The 13,669-nt window shown below is 37.3% G+C and overlaps 3 long non-coding RNA genes across 3 annotated transcripts; 2 read left to right on the top strand and 1 right to left on the bottom strand.

Moving 5' to 3' along the window:
- Window positions 1–1,076: 1,076 nt before the first annotated feature.
- On the bottom strand, window positions 1,077–2,235 carry LOC136280027 (uncharacterized). The gene is made up of 2 exons (XR_010717106.1): window positions 1,692–2,235; window positions 1,077–1,546 (listed from the first exon to the last, which is right to left on the bottom strand). It is a non-coding gene; the product is annotated as an uncharacterized lncRNA (long non-coding RNA).
- A 5,136-nt stretch (window positions 2,236–7,371) lies between these two features.
- On the top strand, window positions 7,372–9,095 carry LOC136280031 (uncharacterized). The gene is made up of 2 exons (XR_010717107.1): window positions 7,372–7,913; window positions 8,522–9,095. It is a non-coding gene; the product is annotated as an uncharacterized lncRNA (long non-coding RNA).
- Window positions 9,096–10,108: 1,013 nt separating this feature from the next.
- Window positions 10,109–11,368, top strand: LOC131774558 (uncharacterized). Its single transcript, XR_009339397.2, has 2 exons — window positions 10,109–10,337; window positions 11,021–11,368. It is a non-coding gene; the product is annotated as an uncharacterized lncRNA (long non-coding RNA).
- Window positions 11,369–13,669: the final 2,301 nt, after the last annotated feature.

Below are 13,669 nucleotides of genomic sequence, written 5' to 3'. Positions count from 1 at the left end.
AACATGCTGTTTGGAACTACTGATTTAAAACGAAAGGAAATTGTCAAATTTTCCCGTTTGGGTTTCTTGTAGACGAATGCTACTTGATCGGTTTCCATATTTTGTTTGTGCTTCAGGTTTGAGTCTACAAATGTGTACTGCTATCTTGTATCTTAATTAAGTTTCTACTGTTTTCTGGATCTGGTAAATTAGATACACAACAGAAACAGTCGGACAGCTGAAGTGTACCAATAAATAAGATTAAACAATAAACTTACAACACAAGAGGTTCTAAAGAAACTGTCAATGGTGCTTCGTCGGTGAGAGAGTATAGCAGGGTAATTTGGTATTACTAACTGAGTTGATGACGTAAATTGGCCACCATAAAGTGTTTCAAAGCTGACGCTTAGAACGTTAACCCTTCGTCAGAGCAAATGACGATGCAATCTGAATGCAATCTGATTGGCTCTTATTGGTGCGATCTATTCACGAACGTCACAACACAAAAATTGTGTACCTACATCGAATATCGTTTTGATAAGTTTAACTTGAATTCTGGAATTGACATAATTAATTGGTAAATGAACGAAATGTAATCAACCTCATTCCGTTAATTACGTGCAATTTAAGTTAGGTTGTCTTCGTAATTTCAATTTATTCGCCAAATTACTTTTTGATCTTATTCTTGATTCAGTCCTAATAACATAATTTTTCAGTCAAATTTTAACTTTATCATTATTATTGTTTTCATCATAAGGATTTGTTATTGTAAATAATGTTATTTTTATTGTAAGGATGAATACTTTTCTCCCAATCACGGTGCAGTCCAAACGGAATCATTCTTAAAACAAAACCGCCGCTCAATTGGGCAACAAGTTGTATAGGGAGCGTAATAGCTAGGTGTTAAACTTTCTGTACTTTGTACAGTCGAACCAATATTCACTTAATGTATGGTCCCTAAATATATAACAAAGTACTTAAGGGAGGGCACACTTGTTTTCCCTCGAGTCCTGGTGTTTCCCGAGACGAATCGACCAATCACAGTGCTCGTTTTGTTGAGTGAGAGTCTAGTCGTAAAACAAAATCACCCTGTTGAGTTAGGCTCTAACTGTGTCTATTAAAGAGTATTTTTTTTAACATGACCTTTAATATTTGAGAAAGTCATTTTTCAGAATTACAATGATCATACTTTTAGTTTACGGAGGTAACATTCCGTTAAGTTCTTGCTTCTTTTACATCAAAGCTAACCAAATCTAATGACGATGTCACTTGAAATTGGGATATGAGTGAATGATTATGTCATCAGATCCATGTCAGCCTTACAGGGTTTATCTTTTAATTATAACTGTTTGATTTACAAAAATAACTCATACCTTACGCAATAAATTCGTTAAAATAACTCTAAAAGAAATATGTAAGACCTAAATCGTTCACCTAATTTTTTAAACTCGATCATGACTGATTGCTGAACTCCGCCCGATGACGTGCCTCATTCAAGCTGTGCCTTGAACTGCTTTTTTGCAGTATCTTCAACGGACTTTTTCAGCCATGCTCGAGGGAGGTATTCCTGTAATGCAAACAAATATGGAAACTGAAAACAAGCAAGGAAAAAAAAGCTAAAGAGAGCGGACCTTCCATGTAAATCAGAGGGAAAAAAAATTATTTTGTCCTTGAAGAAATGATTCGACATGCATTGCTATTAATCAACTTACATTTGCACGGTTGGATTGTGGGACAAAATGTCGTTTGCCATAACGCATCTTTGGGTTATGCTGGCCCGGCGAAAATGTGCTACTCCAACATACAAACGAACTTACAAGAAGAGCCACAAGAATCCACGAAAATTTGGTGTTCATTCTGCCTTAGCCAACCGATCGTACCGAGAAGTCTGATCAGAGGTTCTTTTCTGGTCTTTGATGTCTTCATTGCACTGAATGACTGCCTTTTATTCACTTGATTCCAAAATTTAAATCATAAATGAACAGGTGATTACAGCTGAACTTAATTCTTGTTAAGGAAGCGTTTTATCTCGCTAAGAGTCTCCGCGCTCTGTTCAAGATTCATCATGGCCGGTTCTTCCTGTTGTTTTCTTCCTGCTGTTAATATTGCAACGCTTCCTTTAAGAAGGAAAGGAACTTAGGCGATGAAAACATTAATTAGAAAACGAATCAGCCAAATTAAGGCTTTTATCTCGTTGTGTTTCACGAAACGTAGCAATGCCTGGTAAAACAAGTTCTGTGCAGCCGATAGACTCTATAAGGCACTGAATGGCCAACAGAACGATATCAAGAAAATCGGCAAATTTGCAAGACAGGTTTTTTTTTTTTTTTTCTGTTAATCAGTTATCCTGTGTGGTTTTTGTGATGTGCGTTTCGAAGTATTAATGTTGTTTATCTTCTGATTCACCGGCTTATTCATCCGACCCAAACAAGAAATTAAGCTTTCCCCAACGACGATTATTTATAACATCACTTCAAGGAGAAAGTTACGGTGCAAAGCTATCAACTGAACACCAATTATAAATCATTTAATTTTTAAGATGCCTTGCACCGTTTAAGAGCAATAGAAGAAAACGTTCTCTGAAAATTGAACACGAAATAAGTTCAATGTAAGACAAATTTACAATCACTGGCGATATTTCTAGTTGGTTCAGTCCTCAGTTGTAAAAATAAAGATTCTTCGGCGAAAAAATCACTGGTACGGAAAGAGGCTTTCGTGGTAAAAGAAAAAAAGATGTTGGGGCCAGTGTAAGGAAGGCTTTAATTCAATGATTATTTTACATCCCGAGCGCTCAAGCGAAAAACCCATGTTCTTCTTTGTTATAGTCTCATATTGGTTTACCGCACATTAAATATGTTTTTCAAATTTTGAAAAACAACATCAACCGTTGTATTTAAGCACACACGTATCTCCGGTCGCTGAATTTTCTAATTTCGTTCAGATCCGGCAAAAGTAAAGCTAAAAAAAGCGCCCTTATCTCTTAATGAAAGCTTTGTGCTGTGTATTTTAAGTCTATGTATTTTGAAAGGCTAGCGTTATCGAGTTTCCATACTTAGCGTAAAATTGTGAAATATGACACGTTTGAGCGAAATTATTTGTGAGATCAGCGGGAGGGGTTTTTTTTGAAAAAAAAGATGAACAAGCGCATGTGCTTAATTTTTTTTTGGAGACTTCAAGGGGATAAGAGAGCTTATTACGCAATTGTACCTTAAATGCAAAGGATATTTATAATGTGTTTATCATCTAATTGAACAAAGAGGGAATATGCTGCAGGAAATAGAACCTTTTACTGAGGCCACAAGGGATTTGCGAAAACTACGCGATCATTTATCTCCTGCACCTCCTAAAACTTTGGAAATATGAAGTAAATCTTTCTGTCTAGCTTTGCGGAAATAGATATGTAAAGTGAATTTAAATCGGTAAGACCATTTGTCTGAGGCAGTATTTTCCGGAAAATAACGTACTAGATACACCTAATGGAAACTAGCCTTGAGGTATGTACGCGACTTGTCGCATGTTCCACCGTTAATATATGATCACAGTCTAGTTATATTGTACTTGGCGAGGTTATGATTAAACGGTGTTATGCTAGTCACAAAGCTTTTCCCGGCTATTTCTCGAAAAACTGTCGTCTAGATTCTCATAAAGATAAACACAGAGTCACACTTTTCACCAGTTTAAAAAAAAAAAACACAAAAAAACTAGAACATTGTGAACTTTTTAAAAATTTTGTTTAATCTCTTGATTTTACCTATGGCAAGGTCTTAGCTTACTGTAAAAAAAGCAAGTTTTAGAAAATACGATGATAAGGAGAAAGAGAAGATCTCGAGGAAGACGACTGCGGATCATGTGACAGGATTTTATTCTTTTCTCCCCTGCAAAAATTGACATGTTAAGTCCCCAAGTCATGGTTGCAGCCATAACGGAAACTTCCCGAAGTGTCTTCGTTCATTTAAAATTGTTCTTTGCTTGAGATACGAAAAAATTCGCCCAAAATTGACGGATGCCACAACTTTTAGTTAAGCTGTTGCTTGCAGATCGATAACGATCAAAATTGAATATAAAACCGTAAACGAGAGAATTAACCCGGATGGAGAGTTCCAAACTTGAACAGCTTATGAAAAATTTTTTTAATTTGAAAAAACGGTGACAACCTGTTAAAGATCCAAACATTGTCGTTAGAAGAAATTTCTGTGGTAGGCGTTGAATCCTTTAACTCCTTGCATTGAAATATACCGTGCCTACATATTCCATCGACAGATAGCTGGGAAAAATGCAATGTTTTTCTTGTAACCTGAGCTTAGTTGCCAGTCCTCAAACAGTGGCCAGTATTCCTCTTTCAATTAAAATCAGCTGAATCAGATAAATTTGCCCCCAACCCTATTCCCTTGTCGTTTCCCCAAGCTCATAAATCGTAGTATCCAATCACATTATGAATTGAAATTAAAATTGATCAGAGCATCACCTGTTGTGTCTTGGCTGTCTGAATGTTGGACAAGAACCGAAAAAAAAACTGATTCCCTTTATTTTCAAAGGTTATTTGTATAGCACCAATGCAACCACGGATCGTGTTCAATTCAAATTTCCTACCTCAAGAGGCATGTTTTTCTGTCAGGCTCTGAGGTGATAGCGAGAATGGAAGTTTTTTCAAATGTGGGCATCAATATAACAATTTCAACGTGCTTTTCAAATTCCTTTGACATGAAAAAATTTACAAACAAATGAAATTTTATCTTAACATGTGTATGAAAACTGTTCAAAACACTCCAAGGTTTGCTTCTAGATTACACAAATTCCTAACTAATTTACTACCCGACATGATCATTACCAAGGTCGCGACGAAATTTATTTCATTCAACTTCATGTCTACACTTAATCATAATTTTCAATTGAATTTAAATTATTATGTTTTGTCCTATGAGTTTTCATTAGACCTAACTGAGCTTGGTGTTTCTTAAACTGAACTGAAATATACCCTCTTCAGAACAACGTCTATTTAAGAGAGTGCGGTCTTGTAGCCATACACATACCCTGTGTGGGATCAAAAATCCCCACATGCCAAAATAAGTAATTACAGAAATAAATATTCCTATAAAGAGGTATAAATGAGTAAACCTTGGCTGCGAAGAACAAAGAAGTTACCCGCCTGAGTGGGACAGATATGGTTTGAGCTGCTCGACAGGCAGATAATCTCACGCACTGACGTGCCTGACATGGAATGAATAAACTATGAAGGAGACAGATGATTTTGCGTCTTGTCACAGCTTTCATGCGAGCTCAATACAGTTTCCTTTTGAAGGCAAATTATTTTGGGAAAGCCTTGCACAGGATTGATTGAGAAATCCACTAGAATAAGGTCAAGGGTGAATGTATACTTTTACTAAAGGCAAATATACCAGCATCAACACATATGCCACCTAGTGCCCGCTCACTTAATAACTAAATTGAATTGTCATCGCTTTGTATCAACAAGACACAACTTTTACAAAAATTCCTTCGTTTGTGTTTCTGATTGTTCAGTCTCATTAACAGGTTGGTCGTATCACCAAATTTAAAAGAAAAAGGAAGGAATTATTGACTCCTGTGTTACGCAACATAACCAAAAGCTTCCCAACACGTGAATGTGCACTAGAGCCTTAATTTCATAGTGTATTAAAGATACGTTTTTCCAGGTGTTTTTTTTTTCAGCCAAGAAAAATTAACTTCAAATTTGATGAAATTCCAGGGGGTATATTCCATAGGAATTAGATGTAACCTCGGACATGTGCTTTTTCTATCTGTGCGGTTAAATTTTTTCTTATAATGAACTCTAACCTCGTGGGATAAAAAAGAAGGATGCAACCAAATGAAATACACCTTAGAAGCGATAGTAAATGAAGTATGACAAGACGCAAAATAACGTGAGGCACTCATGATATGCTAAATTAAACATGACAAAGAATTAGGGTTAAGAGTGATTATTGTAAACACATGATGTGTGAGTGGATGTCACTCTGAAATATCTAATGTAGGCATCGAGAGTGACAATAAGCACGTGGAAGCGAAGTTGTATACGTTCATTGTGCTTTCATTAGGATGACTTTATCGACAGAAGGAATAGGTCATTCTGTTTCGCTTTGAAGGTAAAAAGCGGCTTAAAGAATATATGGTTTATAGGGAGCACGTTGATTCAAACGGCACTGCTTGTGACCAAGTTTTGTTCAAGAGCTCACAGTTCCCAGACTGTTGTTCAATTTACAGCGATTAAAAAGGCCGATAGTTATTTTGGCTGTTGCTGTTGGATATGGAGCATATTGCACTGGAAAAGAAGGAAATGATGTCTATCTTCATGTTCAAAATAAGAAGGAAAAAGAAATCAATATTACGGATCAATATCCAGCATCTGAAGGTCAATCCCACGTCCTTTGACAAAGTGTCGCGCTCAGTTTTCAAGTATTTATCTTGATCAAACAAGTACTTACGCGAATTAAAATCCTTAGTTCCTGTCGCTTCCCTTCGGCTTGTGCGATAAATTAATGTCTTCCTGAATTTATTTCCTCTCGAATTAAGGAAAGGGAAAGCATTTTTCGAGAGATTTAAAGAGTGACCTCGGTTATTTTAAGCACCTGAACTTTGTCCCTGTGTTCTCTGCAGTACGTTTTCAACTATTCTCAGTATCAAAAACTTTTCGGTCAGACCTGCAAAAAATATATCTTCAAAGTTATTGAGGTCTTGAAAATTGTTTTGATGTTTTGGGTTTCCCTTTTAAGTCAACTAATTCTCCAGTTGACAAACACTGAACTTTTAGCTGGTTCGATGTGATTCTACATTTTTTTCTCAGCGAACAACGATCAAACCAAATTTTCTCAGACGTTTTCATGATTAATTATCAAGGTACAAGTTTGCACCAACTTAATGGAAAATAAATGAAAATGGTGTTTTAGAGCTTTTGGAGATTTGTACTGTTTTTTTCATGCGTTTAGGTAAATTTGTGTTCATTTTAAAATTTCATTTGTTCACTTTTACTTTCTATTTCGCTAATTTAGTCTCACTCTTGATAACTTCGGTCAACACTCTTTAAGGCACAGTCCTTAACGCGGTTCGTGTGCGATAAAATTCCGTTTGTATGAATTCTCGGTTTTTCTTTCTTCATTGCGATTAAGAACTTACGCTATCAAGAATTCATGAAGAGTTTGTTGAGCTTTTTACGGCAGAAACGTGTTGATATTAAATAAAGTTGTAAAATCCTGAGGGAAACTTTTAAAAGAGAACGCCAGTGAAATACGTCTCTCAACCCCAGGGTGCTAGAAAAAAATTGCATCTTAGCTTTGATAGCAAAAGAGTTTTTCAGTTATGATAAAAAATAAAACACTGCACAGTTAGTAAATTATTCTGCGAAGACTGCTAGTTTTTATGATTTTGTTCTCTTTGAAACTAACTTATCTGAAGCATTTATCTGAACGAAGTTATCGTCATGTTAATATTTTTGGGGGGATGCACGTACCGACGTAAAGGAAGTGATATTATTATTCTGTTAAGCAATATTCAGGAGTGGGCATAAAACAACTACAGGAAGTCTGCAATACTAAAAATTTTCATTTGCCTTTTGTTCTCTAATTGATCCTATCGCCATTCACCATTAGTGCAGAATTTTATCTCAACGTCCGACGCCAGGCATTTGTACAGAGACGCTCATCCTGACAATCGCAGGTATAAAGGACCGTGTTCTTTTACAAGTAAACACAACTCACTCCAGCAAACCGATTGTTCTCAGTTAGGGCTCGATTTAAATCTCTTTTTGATTTGGAAATATGAATAGCACATTTCTTTGGATGCTTTTAGCTCTAGTTTTATTATCTTTTGTATGCCTGGGAAGCACATTCACACCCGGTGCGGGATGTCATATAGCTAAGTGCAAGAAACGTCAGGTGGTACGAAAATACAGCGATCAACAGGTAATTCATTAGTAATGCATCCTCAGCAGTCCAAAAATATGATTTTATGTAACCCAAGAGGATGTGCTAAGTTCATTGTTTTCTGTTTTGATCAATGGAAATTTTTCTTATCCAATTTAGTTACAGTCAGTTTCAATTTGGCTGAATGAAGATCATGAACTCAATTTTATCATTCCTTCATCACTCATACGCGGTGGAAAACACCCGTCCATGCTGACAGAGAGTACATTAATTTTTTTACAGAGTGAAATGTGTAGTTCTTGTCCATTTGATAGGTATTTATGCCAACTAGAACCCAGTACCCATAGCTTGTCAAACAGCTCTCTAAAATCTCTTTCACGGCTGATAACAGTGTATCGATCAAGATCTTTACCGAACCCGTGGTTTGTCGAACTTTTTTTCCTTGCTGAGTTGAGAAATTATTCACCGAAGGGGAGGTAAATGACTGTTGTGTCAAAAATCAGGCACGCTGAATAACGAGCGTACCTAAATAAGTAGTAAGTAATTCATCAGCCGCTTGGAGCCTCCGAACTGGCTGACCAATCAGCACGCTCTAAAAGTACTATTCTCCATATGGTTTAGACTCATTTCGATAATGTTTTAACCAGCAGGATTTTATAAAGGCATATTGTGACAAAGTTCGTCCATGTCCTGGGGCAAACGGAAAACGAACTCTTCCACGGCAGGAAGCTGTACTGGAGAGGGACCAGGAACGTTTCTGACTTGGAAGCCAATATAACATAGCCAGAGTAATTTAAAAAAAATTGTTTAGACGACCGCATATTTTCCGTAACCCATGAAAAGATTATATGAATATATATTTCTGTAATTATAAACCTTAGATAATAAATTGTGAAGACTTGGAATTATTATTAGGACTTCATCAACATAGTATCGCGTAAAATATCAATTCCATTCACGAAAATAAGTTTATCAAAGCCTTATATGGATTAAACATTTTTAAATATTTTACCTCTTTTTATCAGAGCTCGCTCGCCACCTTAGCCACTTGCAAAGATTATTACGATATTAGCTAAAGGAACATAAATATGTATTCCAACTAAATTTAGATATAAGATTAAATTAAAATATTACGTGTATATTTGGGTCTTCAATCTTAAATCCGAGATACTGAATTGTGTAGACTTCATTAACATAGTATCGAATAAAAATGCAGTTCTATTTCTCAAAATGGTTTTCATATCTATTGTTTAAGAGCCTTTTTATGGATCATACATTTTTCAAATATTTTATTTTGTTTTTTTCCAGTGCTTGCGTTCCACCCTAACTGCTTATTCAGTTTTTTCCTCCTCCCGGCCGGTTTAACCTTTTAATCCTGTTACGTGCAGTCCATTTGAGTGGAATGTTTATAAACTTACTGGAGTACCAAAGTGCTCTTTCACAGTAATCATAAAATTTTTCTTCGATGAGGTGGCTGAAAACCAAGAGAGGATTAAGTTACCACGCGATCTAATGAGGATTACCTTGCAAATAATCTTTACACAAGCAGCCAAACAGTTGTCCTTTATTCAGAACACCTATTTAGTTTCACTATAGTCAGCGCAGTTTCATCTGATCAAATAAAATTTTATAGTGGCCTTATCTCGATCGCCAGTAATACAGATATACCTATAGCTGTAGACATTGTGATTAAAATTGAGTGCTGTTGCAATCAGTGATAAGCGTTTTCATACTAAGGTGTTATTTGATAGCTTAATGACTAAAAAGGTCATTATTTGATGAAGAAATCTGCGCAACGCCGGAAGTCAGGGGAATGTGTCCACTCACTACACCTACGAGTAAATCTGAATTCTTAAATCACAGCTGAGTCTCTGATCTGACAAACCATCTGTTCTATTGCATAATTTAGATAAAGAACAATTTTCCTCTTGACTGTCATAATTATACTCATAATGGACAAAAATCGTAAAGAAACCTCGAGGACACTTCCCTGATCGATGCACGTGCCAGTGTAAAGGAAGTGATATTATTTTTCTGCTGAGTAATGCTAGGAGTGGGAAAAAAACTACAGGATGATTACAGTACTAAGGAACTTTTCATTTGTCTTTTGTTCACTAATTGATCCTATCGCAATTCATCCATTAGAGCAGCATTTTATCTCACTGCCCGACGCCACGCACTTATACAAAGACGCTCATTAAGTCATGATTCTCCTGAAAATCGCAGATATAAATGATCGTGTTCTCGTCAAAGAGAATGTAACACAAACCAACTGTTCTCAGTTACTGCTCGATTGGAATCTCCTTTTGATTTGGAAATATGAATAGCACATTTTCCTTGATGTTTCTAGCGCTAGTTTTATTGTCTTTTGTAAGCTGGGGAAGAACATTCACACCCAACATGAATTGTCCTGCACACGTGTGCCCAAGACGAAAAGTGGCGCGAAAATTCAGTGATCAACAGGTAAGACGTTAAACGTTTATCTTCAACAGCGCAGTACTCATTCTATTTCGTTTGTTTCGTCTTTGCGAGCAAACATATGAAGCATTTATTGCATTTTATGCAAGCAAAGAGGAATTGCTAAGTTGAACGCGCACCATTTTTATCCTTTTGGGTAACTTGGGAGACGTTTGGAAGCCGCGAGTTTCAATTTAGCTCGATGTATATTTTTATTGAAAATTATCATTTTATCATGGCTCATGGGTCGTAGAAAACGCTTGTGGACAAAGAGTTCATTCAGGTTTTTTACAGAATGAAATAGTTCCTGCCCATTCGATAAAAAAAGAATATAAGCATTCCCATGGCTTGGAAAATTATAAGCACTTTAGAATCTCTGATTAAATAATGTCGATCAACATCCTGACCGTTGTCGAGATTCATCGAATTTTTTCTCCTCATATTTTTTAGTTAGGAAATTGTTCGCCAAAGTGAAGAGGTTTAGTTTTCTGTCAGATTCCCCTGAATAAACAACGGACTAAAATTTACTTTATTTCTGGCAAAATTCGCACATATGGACAAAAACGAAACTGACGAATATCTCGCCGGCTTGGATCCGAACCTCCGAGCTAGCTAGCCAATCAGTGCCCTCTAAAAGCATTAAATATCTATGTGGTATATATACTTACATCAATTATTGTTTTAACCAGGAGGATTTTATAAAGGCATACTGTGACAAAGTCCGTCCGTGTAACATGGCAAACGGAAAACGAAGTCTTCTTCGCGAAGAAGCTCCACTTGAGAGGGACCGGAAACAACTCTGACCTGGAGGCTAAGATGACCATCACTATAGTTGGAGGAAGGTCGAAATTTATTTAGACGACTGGATATTTTCTCTAACTTATGTATATGATAAAAAAAGATGATGTGAATATTTATGTCTGTAATTATAAACGTGAGGTAGTAAATTGTGAGGACCAAGCATCCTTTTTAAAACTTTAGTCACGAGTATCTAATAAGGGACCGATTCTATTTCTTGAATAAATTTATCAAATCAATTGTCGAAAGCTTATATATGGATAGCGCATTTTTAACTATTATTTTGTTGACCAGATTTTGCGTTCCACCATCGACTCTACTTTTAAATAGCCAACTGTTTTGCCTTCTCTAAGTTAAGTTACGTTAGTTGTTGGATTATTTGAGCGGATTGCGTACGCTTACAAACCAAAGAGCTCTTTCACAAGAGTCAAAAACGTATTTTATCGAAATGACAAATGAAACTTACAAACAGCTGAATATAACATTGCACAGAATATTTATACTAGCAATCAAGTTGCGTTCCTTTATTCATATATACATCCTATTAAGTTTCATTTTGGCCAGCTCTGTCTCATCTGGAAAAAAGAAAAGAATTGAAATTTGTGTCTATGCTGTATGGTCAGTCACACATACAAACATACACCCACGCACCCACACTTCTGAGGGTCTCCAATAGGGTTCTTCAATCCCGCGATGCCGACAAAAATTTTTTATCAAAACCGTAATCCCGACGGTCTATACCGGCCAATCCCGATCTCGATCGTACAATTTTGTCTAAGCCCATTTCCTTAGAAGGGCCCTTCCGGTGGGTGATGGTTTTCTTAACCAGCATTGATCCGTTGAAGTCTATGGTCACCGTAAGGCGTCAGGTTACCAAAATGACGATATCGTTAACGTTCATTTTTGAAGTTTTCAAAGTCTTGCACGAATAACGTACGCTAGTCACAATAACGACCTCCCTTCATTAACCTTCGATCACGGACAAACGTATTGGTACAGGCAGGTCCGTATCAAAGAAACGAATAACAATTTTTAACAACTGCACAAAACACAAAAGGTCACGGCAATCCCATAGTTCCATTACAACGGAGATAAATCAGCCTCTTGTTCCAAAGATGGAATGTCATCATCATCACTCGGGGAATCTTACTCCAATATTCCATCTCCCTCTTCGTCTTATTTTACACCGTTTTCTTGCTGCTCCTCGAGCCCGAGCATTCGAGGCTGACCGGTTCGAATCCGGCTGAATTTCTCTCTGATAGAGGTAAGACGGGAAGTTCCAGCTCTTGCCATCGTTGTTTCCTGTCTGACAGAGAGCTGACGCACTGCTGCAACAAATGTTTACGCCCAGTCCCTCATCTTCCGTATGCTCTGTGGTGCCATCGGCACAGGTGGTAACGGTTGATATACCGGTATGGTCGACTGGATCCTGGCACGTTCGGGCACAAGATACCAAGAATTTGGATTTGTAAAATATTACGCCGCCCAATGGGTTGTCCTCATTAAGCCTCTTTTAGCTACATTTCCAAAGTTACTTGGGTAGTCTAACACCATGAAAAGTTTATCTTTGTGATGCACAACAGAGAGAATATTCTTCGCATCTTGTGTCATGTAACTCAACAGGTTAAGAGCATCATATCGGTATAATTCTGAGACTTTTATAATTCTGAGGTTTTTCAAAGCCGTTAAGCATATCAATTGACGCAGCAGTCTTAGATGCCACGTTACCCTGTGGGCCATTGAGGATTTTTGATAAATTGGCAACTTCGCCCATGACATATTTTCATTCCCACGCAATAACTGAAGAGTGTCGCTGAGCAGCCCGACTGCCTCTTGAATGAAAGAACCTGTACGCCTGGTGCTTTTCATGACGGAGACATCCCGGTTCTCGGTTCGTTTAAGTGATTATTTCCCGAGTCCCGCTCTTCAAAATTGCTGATTCCCGCGTCCCGTTCATAATAGCAATCACGCCTCCCGCTCCCTTCTTGCCATAAATTCCCGGATCCTGGCCTTCAAATGAGCCTAATCCAGCATCCTGAGAAACCTACTGAAGACCCTCACTTCCGTTACATTGTGATCAATAGTCATTGCTTTAGCAACCAGTGGTAAGCACACGTCTTCGGTTGTATTTCAACAAAAATCTAATTCGATGATACATATTTATTATAGTCTTGCAAAGCTTTTGAGTAGTATACCATAGAATCCCTCGAGTCACTTGTCTTTTCTAGGTTGTGGACACGAGCCGTAAAGAGCATACCAGTGGAATATAGGAGACGACGGGAACATTTCGTGACACACCAAGAGTGTTATAAACTAGCATTCCCTCAAGGGAAAGTGGTAATATTCCTAGCCGCCTCATGCTACAGAAATCCGGATGAGGTCATACAGTAAAGGTACACCTGGCTTGTAAAACATAAGCCATTCACTCCTGCTATCTAGCTCAATTGCAATTCTCCTTACTGCCCGACGCGCAAATTTCCTGTAAAAATTTGAGTCATTTCACACATTTTGGCCGCGATTGCGCGTTGAAATTTATCACT

This window comes from Pocillopora verrucosa, chromosome 3 (assembly GCF_036669915.1).
Source record: "Pocillopora verrucosa isolate sample1 chromosome 3, ASM3666991v2, whole genome shotgun sequence".
Classification (NCBI taxonomy): domain Eukaryota; kingdom Metazoa; phylum Cnidaria; class Anthozoa; order Scleractinia; family Pocilloporidae; genus Pocillopora; species Pocillopora verrucosa.
The sequence above is the reverse complement of the archived record's forward strand: the minus strand, read 5'-3'. Positions and strand labels throughout refer to the sequence as shown.